Source organism: Pleurodeles waltl, chromosome 1_2 (genome assembly GCF_031143425.1).
Source record: "Pleurodeles waltl isolate 20211129_DDA chromosome 1_2, aPleWal1.hap1.20221129, whole genome shotgun sequence".
Classification (NCBI taxonomy): Eukaryota; Metazoa; Chordata; class Amphibia; order Caudata; family Salamandridae; genus Pleurodeles; species Pleurodeles waltl.
The window spans coordinates 1,211,312,045-1,211,330,902 of NC_090437.1; positions in this window are offsets into that span (position 1 = coordinate 1,211,312,045).

Here is an 18,858-nt window from a genome sequence, read left to right on the forward strand (position 1 = left end):
TGGAAGCCACAAAGAAATCTCCTGTGGGTTGATGGAATCTTCCCCCTGCTCCAGCAGGCACCAAACTTCAGTGTCACCATACTCTGGGACCCCTCTCATCCTGATAAGTGTGGCCCCTGGAACACAGGTGGTGGACCCAAGTGACCCAGACTGTCCAGTGGTCCAACTGTCCAAATTTGGAGGAGGTAAGTCCTTGCCTCCTCTCTCCAGGCAGTAATCCTGTGCACCGCGTTAACTGCAGCTGCTAGGGCTTCTGTGCACCTTTCAGAGGAATCCTTCGTGTATAGCCAAGCCCAGGTCCCCAGCACTCCGTCCTGCATTGCTCAACTCCCTGAGTTGACCTCCGGTTTCGTGGGACCCTCTTTTGTAGTGTTGAGATGACTGCCATGCTCAGTTTTCTTGAACCCGTGTTCAAGGACTTCTGCGGGCACTACCTTCTTGTGCATGGGCTCTCTACATTGCCGAGGGCCTCCTCTGTCTCCTCTCCCAAGTGGCAACATCCTGGACCTCCTTGTGCCTCGACAGCACCCATTTTCTTCAACCTCGACTCTTGCAGCTAGCAAGGATTGCCAAATAAACACTGTATCCTCCAGCACTCCGTGGGACATCCTCTGCATGAAGGAGAAGTTCCTAGCTCCTTCCGTTGTTGCTTAATCTTCAGCTTCTTCCATCCAGAGGCATCCATTTTGCACCTTCATCTGGGGTTTAGTGGGCTCCTGCCCCCCCCCCCCGGACACTTTTGGACTTGGTCCCCTTCCTTTGTAGGTCCTCAGGTCCAGGAATCCGTCTTCAGTGCTTTGCAGTCTATTGTGGTCTTTGCAAAATCCTCTATCATGAGTTTAGTGTGTTTCTGGGGAAATCGTACTACTTTACTCCTACTTTCCAGGGTCCTGGGGTGGGGTATCTTGGACATCCTTAGTGCTTTCTTATACTCCTAGCGACCCTCTACAGATTGCACTACCCTAGGGGTCCATTCATGGTTCACATTCCACTTTCTTAGTATAGGGTTTGTGATGCCCCTAGGCCTATTGCATCCTATTGTATTCTACAGTGTTTGCACTATTTTCTGACTGTTTTACTTACCTGATTTTGGTTTGTGTGTATATTTTGTGTATTTTACATACCTCCTAAGGGAGTATATCCTCTGAGATATTTTGGCACATTGTTACTAAAATAAAGTACCTTTATTTTTAGTAACTCTGAGTATTGTCTTTCTTATGATATAGTACCTATAAGTGGTATAGTAGGAGCTTTGCATGTCTCCTAGTTCAGCCTAAGCTGCTCTGCTATAGCTACCTCTATCAGCCTAAGCTGCTATAACACTACTAATCTAATAATAAGGGATAACTGGACCTGGCACAAGGTGTAAGTATCCTCAGGTACCCACTATAAGCCAGGCCAGCCTCCTACACCGCCATTAAAAAAATTAAGTTATTATAAAAATACAAAATAAAAAAATTGTATATACATACCTTACATATACTTACTTGGTGAAGGTATCAATGGGAAAGTTTAGTGTGGTAAAGCCATCTGCATGGTTAAGGCAGCAAAGGAAAAGCATGCATGGTATTTGCATGCATATTAAAAATCCATTCACAGGTGGAAGGTTTGGTACCTGGTTCAGTATAGCAAGGGATATTAGAAGCAGTAATAGTGATGATAAAAACTCTTCTACTATTAAGACAGCTAAGACTACAAATTTATATGACTCAAACATTCAAAGTAACAATCCATTGAATTTCTGATAAACAAATTTGAGGCCATTATTAACTTTCTGTTAAACAAGTTTGAGGCCATTCATTGAAAGAAAAGAAAATACTTACATTAGGAAATAAGGTTTTTGTTTTAACATAGTACACTGTAAGGGAATAGTACAGTGAAGCTTACTTTAAGAAATATGCAGAGAGAGAAAGGGGGTCATTATGACTTTGGCGGACGGAAAAGCCCTGTTATAATTTGTATTATTGTTTATATTATTTCTGTTAAACCTTTTATTTGAGTATTTATATGTTCCATAATGGTACAGCCCTTCCTACCTCTGCGAACTTGCTGTAATGGAATAACCCAGGAGCTGTGTGGGAGTTTTCTGTAGAATGTTGGTGTGAGGGTCTGCTGACAGGATGGAGTGTAGGAAGAAGCGGCTAATGGAGACTAAATAAAAAACCTACTATACATTTAGTCTTTTCTTGTACCCTCGTATTTTCCACTGAGGGAGTGTAACTCATCGTGCTTTCCTCAGATGCATAAAGGTACTGTGGCAATAGTTAATAAGGCCCCGTTCATGTTAATCCTCCAGGGGGGCTTATTAAGGCTCCTATTCTCGGAACCATGTAGCCTTGTTGGGAAGTGTTTGTCCTCCTGGACATTGAAGGGTTAAGTTAAGCCTCTTACATGTACTCCGTCCTGTCAGCAGACCCTCACACCAATGTTCTACTGCAAACTCCCACACAGCTCCATTACAGCGAGTTCGCAGAGGTAGGAAGGGCTGTACCATTATTGTACATATAAATACTCAAATAAAAGGTTTAACAGAAACAATATAAACAATAATACAAATTATAACACATCCCCTTACCTACAAAATATATGTATAACTATATGTCATGAAGCAATAGTCACATTACAGTACATCAACACATGACAATGGCTTGGGAGGATAATGTATACATAGCAAGGTCAACTGTAACCCTCCCTGGTATGTCACATATATATATTTCATGACGTAGTCTTTGTGCCAGGCGGGTAGCTTGTGACACCTTCCACCCCAGCGCCTGATGTTGAGCGGTGATGAGGTGCCATTACTTGTGTTGTTCCCCTGTGGGTTGCTGTTTTACCAGTCTGTCCATGCTCCACATTTGGCCATTGCCCATTATGACTACATTGTGTTTTACTTTTGCTATGCACATAGGGTTGTAAAATTTGGATACCTCATCACATTTCCTCAACGGTTTCTTAACATAAACCCAGTCTCCTATTTCCCATTTTTGCTGTTTGGTTCCATGCGTGCGGTCATAATGTTCCTTGTATTTGTTCTGGTGTTGAATGATTTTGTTCTTCCTACTTCCTCTGTTGTGCAACACCTACGTTCCCCCTCCTAACCAACCAGGAAAGAACTTAGTGCACAGTTTCCTTCCTTTGAGTCCCTGTGGTCTGGTTAGGGGTGGTGTGATATGCCTAGAGCATGTCTTGAATTGCTTTCTCCACTGGATTATGATTTGCACAAGCTAATTGAATACATTCTTTTATCATTCTATTAACTCTTTCAACCATACCATTGGCTTTGGGACAGTACATTGCTGTTCTCAAATGTCTGATTCCTAGCTCTTCTAAGAATTCTGTCATAGCAAGGGAACTGAATTGTACACCATTATCCGTAATAATATTAGAAGGTACTCCTTCAATTGTAAACATAAACAGACACCGGAGATATAGGAGTTCTATGAATTATTTTGGATTTGTCACTGTTGGCACAGATAGTACAGTTCTTTACTTTGAATTCAATAGCAGAGTCCATTCCAGGAAACCAGTAATGCTCCCTTAGGCTGGCCTTTGTGAGGCTCCTGTCTAAATCACCTTCATGTACAAGATCTACGACTTTTCCTTTTAATGTATCTGGGGGGACTATTTTGTCATTCCTCATTATGAGGTTGTTATTCATGTTGAGTTCTTGACGTACCTCCCACTATTGTTTGATGTCTTCCGGTAAGTTTTTATTATTCTCAGGCCATCCTTGCAGAATGTAGTTTTTTAGACGTTGCAACACCTCATCCTTCACGGTGCAATCTTCCAATTCTTTGTTGGTGATGGCTGACGAGTTAATTTCTAAAATGGGATACTCAAGGGTTTCATGTTCTTCTACTTTGTTCAAGGGAACTCTTGAAAGGAAGTCTGTAGCTGTGTTGAGGTTTTCTGGGACATATTCTATTTTGAAGCAAAAACCCTCCAATCCTAATACCCATCTGGCTATACGTGGAGTACTATTGGTAGCTCCTTTGCTTGTAAACATATACGTCAGAGGTTTGTGATCAGTACGGATTTTGAATTGTAATCCCCACAAAAAGCATTTGAAGTGTTTGACCCCCCAAAAAGATGCCAAGGCTTCCTTTTCTTCTACGGAGTAGTTCATTTCTGATTTGCTGAGGGATCGTGAGGCAAACGCAACGATCCTTTCCTTGCCATTGATAATTTGGGAGAGGGTAGCCCCCAGGCCTTTGTACTAGCATTCGTTGTCATCATAGTTCTCCTGTTGAAATCGAAGGTGCACAGATACGGAGCTGTAAGAATAGCATCTTTAACATTCTAAAGGAATCTTGATGTTCATCCATCCATCTGTACTGGGTGTGATTCTTCAATAAGTCTCTCAAAATAGCTGTTATGCAAGCAAAAGTCTTAACGTACTTTGCCATATATTCTGCCAAGCCTAGGAATGATTTAAGTTCCTCCTTAGTTTCTGGGGCATGAGCTTCCTGTAGTGCTTCTAGTAAGCATATTTTAGGTTTGAACCCTTTCTTGGATATGGTGTGGCCCAAATAATCCACCGTACTGATTCAGATTCTGCACTTGTCTTTCTGTAGGGAGAGGCCCTCTCTTTCCGAAGTCCCAGCGGGCAGGTTGCCGCCAGTGTGGCCGCCTTCCTGTGGGCCCCATTAAGAGTTTCCCACTGCGTCAGCAGGTGGAAACGACGTTTCTGCCCACTGGCCCAGCGGGGAACTCACAGCGGCATTGTCTCTGGCTCATAATGGAGCCAGTGGCAATGCTGTTGTACGTAGGGTGCACCAGCACCCGGCGCGGTGTTCACTGTTTGCAAAGCAGACAGTGAACATTGCGACAGGGCTGGCCAGGGGGGCCTCTGCACTGCCCAGGCCAAGTGCATGGGCAGTGCAAGGGCCCCCTGGGGCCCACTGCACCCTGTCTCCACCAGCCTTTACATGGTGGGACTACCACCATGTAATCACCGGCGGCGAAGGGACTCATAATCCCCAGGGCAGCGCTGCTTGGATTAGAACTGCCAGCACCACCAGCACTGCTATCCCCTCCTGTGGAGCGAAGCTGGTGGTTCTGGCGTTCCGACCGTGGCACAACCACCACAGTCGTACTGTGGCTGTCGGACCACCACATTGGCGGCGGTCCGACTTCCACAGCATCCCTGGTGGTTTTAAGACTACCAGGGTCGTAATAAGGCCCAAGGTGCCTCATGATTCAGTCGCGTACCGAGCTGAAGAACATGGAGTTTGATTTTAAAATTAAAGGTTTATTTTGCACAGCAAGGTCCCCGCACCTTGCAAGAAACACAACCAAAGATCTGAGTGATTTCTACATGTCTTTATTTAATACGTCATTTCTTTCGTTTTCTATCTTTTAAGCTGTCCTGGATTGTGATCGCCACACCATTTGCAGTTCAGTGTCGAAAGATCAAATGGATTACTCAGGGCCCGTGTAGTAGGGAAGTAAGAATGACCAGCCATGTTGAGATCATAGCTCATCTGTGATTACCTTATTGATCCATCCTACGTGATGACAGCTATGGATTTTTACACACACATGAAGCAAACCACAACAATAATCTGTGTACCCACAATATTTGTATACTTTTTACCTAATGTCTGTGAGATGATTATTGTGTAAGGCTCTTAAACCATGCCACCAGCATGCACATTGGAGCTAGCCTATAGACAGCTTTAGCTGCCCATTGATAAAGTCCTACTTTGAACAAAACAATAACATAACCCTGATTTTGAGTTTGCTGAAATGGGGTGGGGTATTTACCACTTATGGAAAATACCTCCTAGCTTTTAAAAATCAAATAAAGCATAACATTGGGGGTTAACACACCAAATTGTGCATGTTTTTCCTTTTTCTTGTGTCCTTTTCCCTAATACATTTCAGGGGAAGCCTGTGGGAGGTCTTGGGGGAGGAGGGGTTGTGATAATTATCACACAACTCATAATTCCATTTGCTGTGAAGACACATATTTGCACAGGGATTGGAATTTATCCGTAATGAACGACAAAGAGTGGGCTTGGGTGAAGTATCTAGCTCATCATTTAATGGCTTTCTTCTCTATCTCAATTCTATGCTTCTGGTTTGATGGCTTTGCCTCCCTATTCTTGTGTTTGACCCACCCAAGGAGAGTTTTGGACTCACCGTGTTTTGATTGGATAGCATGTATTTTTCCACTGCTGACATCAGATATTACAGTGCTGTGCACTTGAGGGACTGTTTTCTGTCCTATCTCTATCTGCTTCCCCACCTCTCTCTAACCCCCGTCTTTATTAAGAATGCCTACTTTCTCTACTTACTTCTTTTATTTCTTTCGCACCACATGGTTGTGCTATGGAAATACTCTTCCCTATTTAAATCAGCTGTTTACTATATGCCAGCATTTGTATAATCTAGTAAACTATATAACAACTCATCGTGTACAGAATGTACTCAGCTCTTGACTGCATGCCAACTGTTTGTTTTGTGTGTTTACATTTTTCAATAAAACCTTTGAAAAAAAAAAAAGGCCTGTTTGTCCTGAAGCCTTACACATGCTCTGAGTACCACTTGTCACTGTATCAGTAGTAAACCATTTTAAAATATGTTTTAAAGATGGCTCCCCATACACTGAAGGAATCCTTGAAATGATTTCCTTGACAATCATTCAAAGATGGCTGTCATTTGGATAAAATAAAGAAATAATATTCCTAAGAGGTGCCTCTGAACAATTGGCATTCTTTGATGAACTGTAGCACTTGGAAGGGCAAAATGCCTTCAGCTGAAGGCACCCAAAGATAGTGCCAATGTGGTATCCTTGCCCTCTAAAAATATATTTGCTGACAATATGTCTACTTCCAGCCCACTTCCTTATGTTTACCATCCTCCAATTCAACTTTTGCCCCTAAGACTTTCACTTCAAATGCACCAACACTAATAACCTTATCAATATACATAATGCACAGACCTACACCCTTTCTATTCTAATCACCGACTCTTATCTAATGTTCTTACTACTAAATGCCACATCACCCAACATTCATCCTCCTGAAATCTCCAACATCATTTCTAAACATGATTTGGCCACTCCATGCATCGCTTATTCGAGCTCTAATGCACATTCCCAATTTATCTTTTATTTACTAGTCCTTCAAGGAAAAAATACATATGGGCTGACAGACTACATAAACTTCGAGACACAATAGCAGTGATCACAGGAGCTTCTTTAAATGCAAAGCTATCCCCTCGACAATACATGCAATATTTGAATGTCTCAAAATTGCCATCCTGTTATCACAATCTAATCTCATCTATATAAACACAGTCTATCACCAGACAAAGCTCAGAACCAATTGTACAAACCAGTTTTCAGAATATTACTTCACACCAAATGACATCTGACTAAAATATATTTAAAAATACTCCAATCTCAGATCTTGTAATGCAAAGTGCAAATCCTATACCTTCCTACATTAAATACCTTTAATCCAGAAATTATCAAATGCTTCTCTCCCATTTCATTTGACTGGTCAGATAATTTTTCCATTCCCTTCGAAATTATTGATTCCACTTCCAACCTGACCAACAAGATTGATGCCAAGCTGGATTCACCCAGTTAAATAACTATCACCCACCATACTCCAAAAACCTCATAATTCCTACAATAAAGCAATTGAACCTATCAACATTCACTAATGGAACTGTCAAGAAGTATAATTAAATAAACTTCTCGACTGACATTGATAACACCACCAATATGTGTAATGATGTTATTCACATGGTAGTAAATTTAGCAGGTGATGTCCAACTAACTTAAGGTCTTGCCTAACCCTTCTCAGTCTATTTTAGGGCAAATTAGATCACCTTTTCAAGCTAAATGTGAGAAATTCCAATATTACTTTACACAGAAGATAATTTCCACCAGAAAATAAATTAGGTCTGACCCATTAAGGGGTGTTTATCCACCACAAATGGTTTACCTGTTATTAAGCTTCTGAAACGAACAAGTCAAAATCTAGAGAATTTGTCTGGCAATATCTTGAAAGAAAATATAAACATTTTTGGAATATACCTGGTGCATTCTAATATATGCAGCCCTCTATTCACCTCTTTGATGTGAAGACTTGACAGATTACACCTATGGTCAAAAAACAAACACTATCCAGACCTCTCCAACATTCAGCTGGTATCCAATTTCCCTTTGCTGATGCATTGCAAATTAATTAAATACAACCATTTCCAAGAAGCAAATTCTTGCATACTACAGTTTAGGCTTTGTCTTGGTTACAGCATAATAACAGCCACACTGAAAATCCAGGATAGCACGCACCACATGCATCACAAAAAGAGATGACTGTTCACTCATACTTTAACATCTTTTGTTACCTTGAACAGGGCGGGCTGATCCAAACTATAGAAAAGTTCATGAGCTTTCTTGTCCAGGTTAGAGGACATGGGTATCTCCTTATGGGCATGACATACCACTCTTCATACAATCATCAACAATTGAGGATATCTTCACCCTTTACTTGACAAGCTGCATACAATGATGTCAGATATTTTTTATGCTCAGCTCATCCTCCTCTTCACTCTCTCTCACAGGAATAATTTTGACCCATCACTACTTGACCTTATTAAAATCATGTGACTTCTACTCTCTTTCTCTCACAGTATTAAATTGTTTGGAATCACTCAGGAATCTACCCTTACATACCTACCACACATAAACCAGGTTCGACACGCACTCAAAAAATGTAATTACATATCCTTCAAGTTTAAGGTCAGGCCAACAGAAAAACTATTCTAGCAGGTGCATCAGTGTTCACTTTCAAACTCAAAGTAATATTCTATTCATTTGTCTGTATGACAGCCACAAAACAAGTTGAGGACATCAGTCCCATACTTCATGAGTTTCATTCACCTCTAAAATCAATTTCGATGTATGCTGCTTCATACTTATCTCCTATTTCAGAAACACAAAGAGGTCGCAGAAGGTGAAAGTCCCTATCAATAGTAGTAACAAGATGCACTTTTTTTTGCAGGATACACTATGTTACTGGATTCACAACTATCTCCTAGAATTCTCTGCCCTTGACATTCAAACAAAATGTACCCTTCTCACTTTCAGAAACCACTTAAAATACACTTTTTCCACCTCTCCTAAAGCTAATATTCCCTAACCTCCTATAATCTGTACTTGATCTTCAAAACCATTATTCTAACTCATGGGTCTGTTTCGATGTTTCAGGCAAAACCGAAAGGTTTGTTCTTCCCTGGTTCTTCTGTGCGTATATGTGGTTACATGTATCCTTGAGTTATCTCTGAAGGGCCCTAATACCATTTGATACAGGATCACTATATACAATAGTAAAATAATAAATACATAAATAAATGCATACATAGATTTATATGATGTTTGTGGCTGCATTGGTTCTACTGCTGAGTGGAGCTTACTACACACCCAGGCAGACTGCGACTTCCCTGCTCTCTGGGCACAGCCAGAGTGCTTGACTTCCGAGCTGATGACCTTGCATTTTTTTCTGAGGCACACTGCATATTGACAGACTTTAGTGACTGCAGGACATTCTCTGCTTCTAGTTCCAGTTACCCTATTTGCAAATAGACTTTGCCATTCAGACAGGTAAGGCAAAGCTGAAAGTGAATGGGAAATGCAACTTTTGTAGAGTTTTATAACACGATTAACTGAAAATAAGTGGATTATTATTGATTTAGTATTGATTCATTCTTGAGAATGTGATGCTTTTAACCTCTTAGCTGCTGGGCCTTTCCCCCCCCCCCAGTGCTGAGCCCTTTTTTGGCTATTTGGGGTAGTTCGCGCTTAGGGCTTCAGAACTTTTTGTCCACATAAGCTATCCACGCCAAATTTGCGTCCTTTTTTTCCAACATCCTAGGGATTCTAATGGTTCCCAGAGTTTGTGGTTTCCCCTGGAGGAGACCAAGAAATTTGCCAAAATACAGTGAACATTTCGTTTTTTTCAAAAAAATGGGAAAAAAGGGCTGCCGAAGAAGGCTTGTGGTTTTTTCCCTGAAAATGGCATCAACAAAGGGTTTCTGGTGCTAAAATCACCATCTTCTCACCTTTCAGGAACGGACAGACTTGAATCAGAAAACCACATTTTTCAACACAATGTTGGCTTTTTACTGGGACATACCCAATTTTACTATTTTTGGTGCTTTCAGCCTCCTTCCAGTTAGTGACAGGAATGGGTGTGAAACCAATGCTGGATCCCGGAAAGCTAAACATTTCTGAAAAGTAGACAAAATTCTGAATTCAGCACGAGGTCATTTGTGTAGATCATACAAGGTTTTCCTACAGAAAATAACAGCTGAAATAAAATATTGAAAGTGAGCTGAAAAAAACAGCCATTTTTCTCCACGTTTTACTCTGTAACTTTTTCCTGCAATGTCATATTTTTTAAAGCAATATACCGTTACGTGTGCTGGACTCTTCCGGTTGCAAAGATATATAGGGCTTGTAGGTTCATCAAGATCCCTAGGTACCCAGAGCCAATAAATGAGGTGCACCTTGCAATGGGTTTTCATTCTATACCGGGTATACAGCAATTCATTTGCTGAAATATAAAGAGTGAAAAATAGGTATCAAGAAAACATTTGTATTTCCAAAATGGGCATAAGATAAGGTGTTGAGAAGCAGTGGTTATTTGCACATCTCTGAATTCCGGGATGCCCATACTAGCATGTGAATGACAGGCCATTTCTCAAATAGACGTCTTTTTTACACACTGTCTTATATTTGGAAGGAAAAATGTAGAGAAAGACAATGGGCAATAACACTTGTTTTGCTATTCTGTGTTCCCCCAAGTCTCCCGATAAAAATGGTACCTCACTTGTGTGGGTAGGCCTGATGCTCGCGACAGGAAACGCAACATGGACACATGACATTTTTATATTGAAATCTGACGTGTTTTTTGCAAAGTGCCTAGCTGTAGATTTTTGCCTTTAGCTCAGCCGGCACCTAGGGAAACCTACCAAACCTGTGCATTTTTGAAAACTAGAGACCTAGGGGAATCCAAGATGGGGTGACTTGTGGGGCTTTGACCAGGTTCTGTTACCCAGAATCCTTTGCAAACCTCAAAATGTGGCTGAAAAAACACATTTTCCTCACATTTTGGTGACAGAAAGTTCTGGAATCTGAGAGGAGCCACAAATTTCCTTCCACCCAGCGTTCCCCCAAGTCTCTCGATAAAAATGGTACCTAACTTGTGTGGTTAGGCCTGGTGCCCGCGACAGGAATAGATCACACAACGGTCAATGTTGGTTCTTACATGAGGCAGCTATTGACCCTGTGGTGATCCATTCCTGACGCAGGCACTAGGTATAGGCACTCAAGTGGGGTAGTGTTTTTATCAGGACAGGTGAGGAATCACTGGGTGGTAGGAATTTTGTGGATCCCAGCATATTCCTGTAGTTTGTGTGACAGAAATGCGAGAAAAATAGAGTTTTTATTCAACATTTCAGCTTTGCAGGGTATTCTGGGCAAGAAACTTTGGGGAATCCACACAAGTCACACCTCTGTGGACTCCCCCGAATGTCTAGTTTCCAGAAATGTTTGGGTTTAGTATGTTTCTCTATATGGCCGCCGAACCCAGGACCAAAAACACAGGTGCCTGCCTTACAAAACCAGTTTGTTTTGTGATAGATAATTTTGATGTCTCCACAATATGATTTGGGCGGTGGAATTTGGTTCTGAACTAAATTGGGGAGCTCCCAAGAGAGCACTCTCTCTCTCTGCTTGCCGCCGCATTCACCTGCTCTCTAGGTTGGGCTAACCCACTATTACCCCGTTGCACAGACTGTGCTTGCGAAGGGACAGCAGGACTGTCCTCATCACCTCCCTCATAATTTACTGGAAGAGGAGTTATCGAATGTGACTCCTCCGACTGAAAAATCACTCCCAGTGTCTGCGCCATTGTCCTATCCCTCAGATGCTGTCTCAGTATCTGATGTCTCAGTCTATGATCCTATGTCAGAGCTGTCCTCTATAACCCGAGTGACGGAAGCAGTCACCCATCAAGATGCCATCTCTGCTATTGGCTAAACTGTTGCTCTAAAACACTAGCCTACGTAGACAGTCACAAAATTGATGGTGTGTGTGAGATACGTGCAACAGTAGAGGCCACCTTACCTGCGCTTCTTCCCTCAATCAGCACGTTCTTTCAAGACACTCAAAAAACACCTTGTCACATACCATTCGTCACAGTCTTTAGCACCTCCTGCGCTCAGTCCAACAATCATTATTGGTGCTCCCACTCCCTCCTCCTCGGATTCCCTCATTACAACCCAGCAAAAGTGCCCTTCATCTCTCCATAGCCGCCCTCCACCCCGCACATACATTTCATTTGTATTATAGCACATGTTATGGCTGACTTTACTAATGTACTCAGCTATTTACATAAAATACAGATTTGCTCTTTGCAGTAGGCATATAAACCTTCTGCGCTTCTTAATGGCACTAAAACTGCCACTAGACAAGAGTCTGATCCTTTTGTAGCAGAAACATAATCACAATACTTACTTGACTTTTTTAATGCTGCCTAAAAGCTACAGTTGAAATGCGTCAGTTGAAGTATGTGCACTGCTTTTGTCACGTTGGCTCTCATTATCCTAGTGAGACTACTGGTTTTTTGGGTGACAGGGTCGTTCTCAGTGCGGGGGACTAGGTCTAACCCACGTAGAAGGACCTTTGCCACCCTAAATCCGGTTTTGCTCCGGCTAACTAGCAGTGCCTCATCTCTCCCAAAGGGAAGGGATGATTGGGCAGCCGAGCGCATGACATCTTAGAACTTCTCAGGGAAGTCGTGGTCACTCAGATCCCAACCAGTTCTCTCATACACAGTGTGGTCTCATATACAAATGACAAGTTTAAGTTTAAGTTTTATATATTGATTTAATAAAACGACTGCATTTTAGATAACAAGGCGTGAGCCACAATAACCAGAACCATACAACACAGTAGGATTGAAATAGTAACAAGGAGAGTAAAACATAAGAATAAAGCTATCATAGTGCTATCAGACTACGTTCTCTCTTCTAAGTTCTATTTTGAGCACAGCATGTTAAGCTCTAAGCTTGCCTTTTAGGTTCCCCGGGAGGACATCAACCCTCCTATCTGAGCAAAGGCCTGTGATTTGGATCAGCATCTGCAACAGGGCAGTCAGCGTCTAGTTGTGGTTCCCTGGTCGGAATCTCCTTCTTCCCTGTACTAGGACTAGGAAGTGTTTTTATAATCAACACGCTGGTGTTCTGAGAAACATCCCTACGTAAGAATGTGTTCTGTCTACGAACCCTAAAGACTAAACTCCTACCACGTCTATCGGCAATGTACCAGACTGTATCCTTGACTGAAGCACAGAGTGAGCAAGAATGTATTGTTTGAGAACTCTGGTGCTGAAGTAAGCTAAACAGTGCGATAGAATAAAAAAAAACAAGACCGTGAAACTGGTTATTGAAAAATAACAGTACGAGGCTGAATAAAACGCATCTAGAACAAAGTGCACAGAGGCCTAATGTTTTAAGCAAACGTGCAAAAGCTATATTAAAAATGGCTACACTACACCCTCCCCTTGTCGGTAGAAAGTGGTTCTAATCGAATTTCAAAAAACCCTATGTAAAAAAAAAAAAACTACTAAAACCCTACATAATTTCAACAAGTTAAGAGGACATTGAAGCACAATAATCCTAAATTTAAAAATAAGCATGCGGCTAAGAGCCATATTTATATGACAGTGTCAATTTAAACCGAATCCAATTCAAACGGTGGTCAGTGAAAGCAGGAGGTTCTCCTCTTCGGCAGATGATAAGACCTGAAAATCCACGCCAAAGACTATTAAGGAGCAGGTGTGTTCCAGAGCCTCAGAATCAACCAAGGCGGCATCTCGTGCAGGGCCTATGAACAAATTGATATCAGCTTCCTCCAGGAAGAGTCATTCGTAATCAGCTTCTCGAAGCAAACGCAGCCGCAGCGCGCATGTCTGGGAATGAGCCCTCATCTGGAACATCAACAGATCAGCATCAACCACTGGGGGGCGTTGCCGTGAGAGACAGACGACAAGTGCCTGTTCAAAAGAGCACCAACGGCACCGAAACACGGGCTGCACACAATCCAAAACCGGTCTGAATGACAGAGACCAGTCACACCCCAAATGTTCCAGGAGTGTTGCTCCGAAGTGCTGCATCATGCGTTTACGACACAGCTGCGCTGTTGGGAGCGCCCACATTCGTTCTTGTTGCGGCAGGACAGCCATTGCAGAAAAACAACAGCAACAGCAAAACGCCGGCTAATAAGGCCAAAGTGATCGGAAAACCCCCCAAAATGCTTCTGAAAATTGAATGAATAGCCGAAGGTATCAAACCGAATATGGAAGAGAAGGTGTGAACAAAACCAGCACCCGCGGCTTTAAAGAAATGTGCCAATCCAGCTGTGCTGGACGCATTAAATATACGTCCCACGAGTTCACCAAAGTGGCTCGGAAAGTTTGTATTTAACAGGGACTGTATTTCCGCTGATGACCTTGCCACCTGAAGTGCGTAGGTCTCGCGCGCAGATGAAAGGGCCACATGCTTTTGAAACAATAAAGCCTTTAGTCTACTTAACTTGTTGAAATTCACCTTGGAAGTAGCAATGTGAGGCCAGATATCTGCTACCTCCCTTAATTTAGTGGGCGGAAACATCACATTCCCGCAGCAAGTAACGACCTTGGTGACCGAAACAACGTAAACTATTTCGGCCCGCATGCCACAACAGTCTTCACTATTGAGGAGAACGTAGCTGCCGTTTGAAAGCACCTGGAATGTGCGTTTAATCAAAGGGACCGGAACTCCCTTTAGATAGCAAGCCAAATTCGCAACCGAGGCATTACATGCCCCATGCAAGGACAGGTGCTTACAAACCATCGAATGGCTGACTGAAGTCTCGCAAGCAGTACTGCTAAGAAAAACCTCTCTCATGCCATTAAGACATTTGTACAAGAAGGGAAGTTCCCACACCTCATGTATATAACTGTCTCCCAGCTTTTCATATCTGCCTACCGGAACATGTTTTAAACAAGAAGTGAATTGTAGTGTAGAAATAGGCAGATTAATAACCCCGTGTATTAACCACTCAGCGGAGGGAATCTCGGCCACGGTAAAAGGCAATCTTTCCAATTTTTCTATGTTTAACATGACATAAGTCGCTTCCTTCTTAGCCATCAGTTGTTGTTGACGTGTCAAATTAAAGGAAAAGAATATCTCCCTGGCTCTGATGTGCTGCCATGGAACGCGACCCGCCTTCAGTGTCTGAAGTGTCCAACCCAACTGCATAATGGACCGTGTTTGACTTTGTCCATGATATAATGAAGACATGTCAGATCGTATAATGTCTATAGCAGAAGAAACAATGTTGTCAATAGTATATATTCGGTCGGACAGGGTGTGAATTCCATTATCGACAACAGCAAATGCCCGTTTCAAATTTTCCTGATCTATCTGCCGTAAACGTGCCGCAGCCTCCTGTTGGGAAAGTTTCCATATTTTATTGTATACTTCGTACAAAAAACGTTTCCTACGTGGTGTCTTCGGGCCTGACAAAAAATCTTGCAAGTCAGTATTGTTAGACAGGAGAGTGAGATGTGTCTTAACTGCATCTAGCGTCGATGATTTTAACCATTGTTGGCACAATTTAACCACGCTATATGTAGTTATAATTTCAGCATGTTCAGGTGATATGTAGCGAGGGTCTGCCCTACTTGTCCTGAAACCCCCCGAGGAGGTGACAAAACGTTGATGACACCCGTTGGTGTCTATGGGCCACAATAACCACCCGCCCGAACGTGACAATGAAGTGTTAAATGTACCATTCTGGACCCACTCTGTAAGTTCATTAAAGGTGGCATTGATATATTCCTGCCAATCCTTCATTTTGGTAGGGACAGGTATACCAGGCATATTCAATTCTCTAATTGTTGCTAAACCCAAACAGCTAGTCTGTTGCACAGTTTCATTTAAAAAAATCATCTGGACAGGAATGAGACATGCTCTAAACAATGTTTCTCTACCCTGTGTCTGCCAATGTTTTGTTCCCCAAACACTTTTCAAATCAACATTTTTTTACCAATATTCATAGCCTTCAATTGACAGTCGGGAAACAAAATAATCTGAGTATATGAATTTCGTATTAGTCAACAACATTTGCTTATCTTTATACAGAGTTATCTTAAAATAATATGACTTAGCATTCATTTGATGATGCCCAGAAAAATACGCAAATTTGTCAGAATATGTTTTAGAACTCCCTCGCGGGGGAGTTGGGCAATGCTCCCATTGCGTGTAGTCAAATATTGTTTTTGGACTACTGGCTTTATGTATAAAGTGGTGCCCATAATAATTATAACAAAACATGTCACCATAATTGTCTTTAAACTGGTAAACATCCTCATTCTCATAGACAGTATAATATTGTAACTCAGTCATCTTGGAATCAACTGTCATCACGTCCCAATCATCAGATACAATGCCTGGTATTACAATATCATTCATGGATAACTTTACAACGTATGGTATTTGAATTATCTCAGTGGGACCGTATATATCAAACATTACTTTATCCCACACAATCCCATCCGGAATTGGCACTGCAGAAATGTTCACAAAGGACAAGTCTCTTCGAACCTTATGCGATGAAAAATGCGGCTTCAACACCTCCTCCACCTGTTCAACCGCTGATCTCTCAGGAAGAAAATGACCATGTATCAACAGAAAAAAGGTAACGACAAACCCTATCCAAAGAAGAAACGCTACCATAGTCAGTAAGAGCCACAGATAGTTCCAAGGAAAAACAAAATACGTATCTTTAAGCCAATAAATCACCTTACGTGGACCTGGGTCAGGTGTTGAAGAGGCAAAAGAGTCCGACAGACCATCGTCGTTGTTGGCAAAGTACCCAGAGGCAGTTCTTGCAAAAGGTGCCGCCGTATTCAATGGAGGAGAAGGTGTCTCTCGCGGTGGTACACTGTAGATAACACCACCCGCAACATCAGTAGTCATTGTGACTCGATCAAATGCTTCCAAATTATTCGTTGTCAGTGGAACTATCGCAAGATCATCTTCCACCCTCCCCAAGCTCGGAGAGGCAACAGTGTTGGTGTAAATGACTTGGAGCCGAACATCTTCCCCAGTAGTGAGAGGGGTTCGGGAACTACTGGATGTTCCTCTTGGTCTGCTGTGCAGAATCGGCCACATGTTGTAACTTGACATTGTCGATGGAGACAAAGCGATTTTCTTTGGCACCTGGCAACGGTGGTAAAATAACAGTTCTTGTTCCGTGTATCCCCAACATAGGGACTGGTGCTCGATATGAAGGGCCAAATTATTTTTTTACTGCGACCTTTTCACGCACAAGATCCCCAACTTTGGGAATCCAACCAGTAGGCGTTACTTGCACATCCTTAATTCCTGTGGAGGCAGCACTTTCAGAAGAGTTATCTTCACGGAACTGTTGTAATTCCTGCAAAACAGTGACACAATCATTTATGTCAAAAGGCGTTTCCGCCGCCTCCACACTAGGACCATCTAGATCCGGAACAAACATTTGTGTCCCGAACAGGCACTCATATGAAGTACGACCCCCCAGGGACCTTCTAGGCAAGTTATTCAGTACTCTTTGTACTCCAAACAGGTGGGTTAGCCAACTACAACCCGTACCTAAGACTCTAGCCGTTAAGGATTGCTTTAAATCGCGATTTAAATGCTCCACAACAGAATTTCCCTCGGGATGAAATGGAGACGAGAACTGGAGCTGGACCCCCAACGAAGCCATGGCGTCCCTGAATGCCCTTGAGGCAAAAGCAGGGCCCTGGTCTGAATGGGACGCCGCAACTGCATATGTATCGACAAAGATACGCATATCTTTAATAACAGTTTTAGCGTCAGCCGAGCGTTGTGGCCATACCCACACAAATCTGGAGCAAGAATCAACAGCCACCAGGATATATTTGTATGCACTGTCCGGTGTCAATGGACCGCAATGATCCAAGTACACACATTGTAATGGTCTGTTGGATATTAAGAGGGGCGTCTGCGGCGGGCGCTTAGCCGTTGAAACTTTAATTTGTTGACAAATGTCACAACAAAGGACATGCTGCTTAGTCTCCTTATAGAGACCAGGCCACCAGTAACGGGCCTGTAATAGTGAAATTGTGGCCGCCACGCCAGCATGTGCAGATGCCACCCCCTCATGCGCTGCATTAATCAATTGAGGTCTTACAACTTTATTAAGGATCTCGCGTACGCCTACGCCTGGAATCTTAACCTCAGAATTCAGCATACTTCCCATAAAGTATTGATATTTGGTAGGAAATCCTTTAGGATATGGCGTGCCATCAGCCGTAGCTTTTATGGCAGCCAAAATCTCTGTGTCTGGTTTGGAACTCGAACGAGTAACTGCAGCCACTGTGGCAACTGCCACAGCCGATTTTGCGGCTTCATCAGCCAAAGTATTTCCAGCAACGTGTATTCCAACGCACTGGTGTCCAAGAGTATGTACAACATGGACTTTAGGTAGCTTTTCTTTCAGGTCCGCTACTTTCCCCCACAATAGTCTGTGCTTTATGGTGTTGCCCTTTGAATCTCTGAACCCATTAAAACGCCAGTAATGTAGGTATTCATTTAAAGACTGGACACAGTTATATGAATCACAAACTATCAGCGTAAACTGTACCGGATCCGTATGTTCCAGGGCCAGCAACAGGGCTTTCAGCTCAGCCACCTGTGCCGTACAGTCCCCTAACGTTTGTGTATAAGTATGTTGGGGGCAGAATTATTCCCCCTCCATATGTCCACTCACTACTGCACATGCAGCTG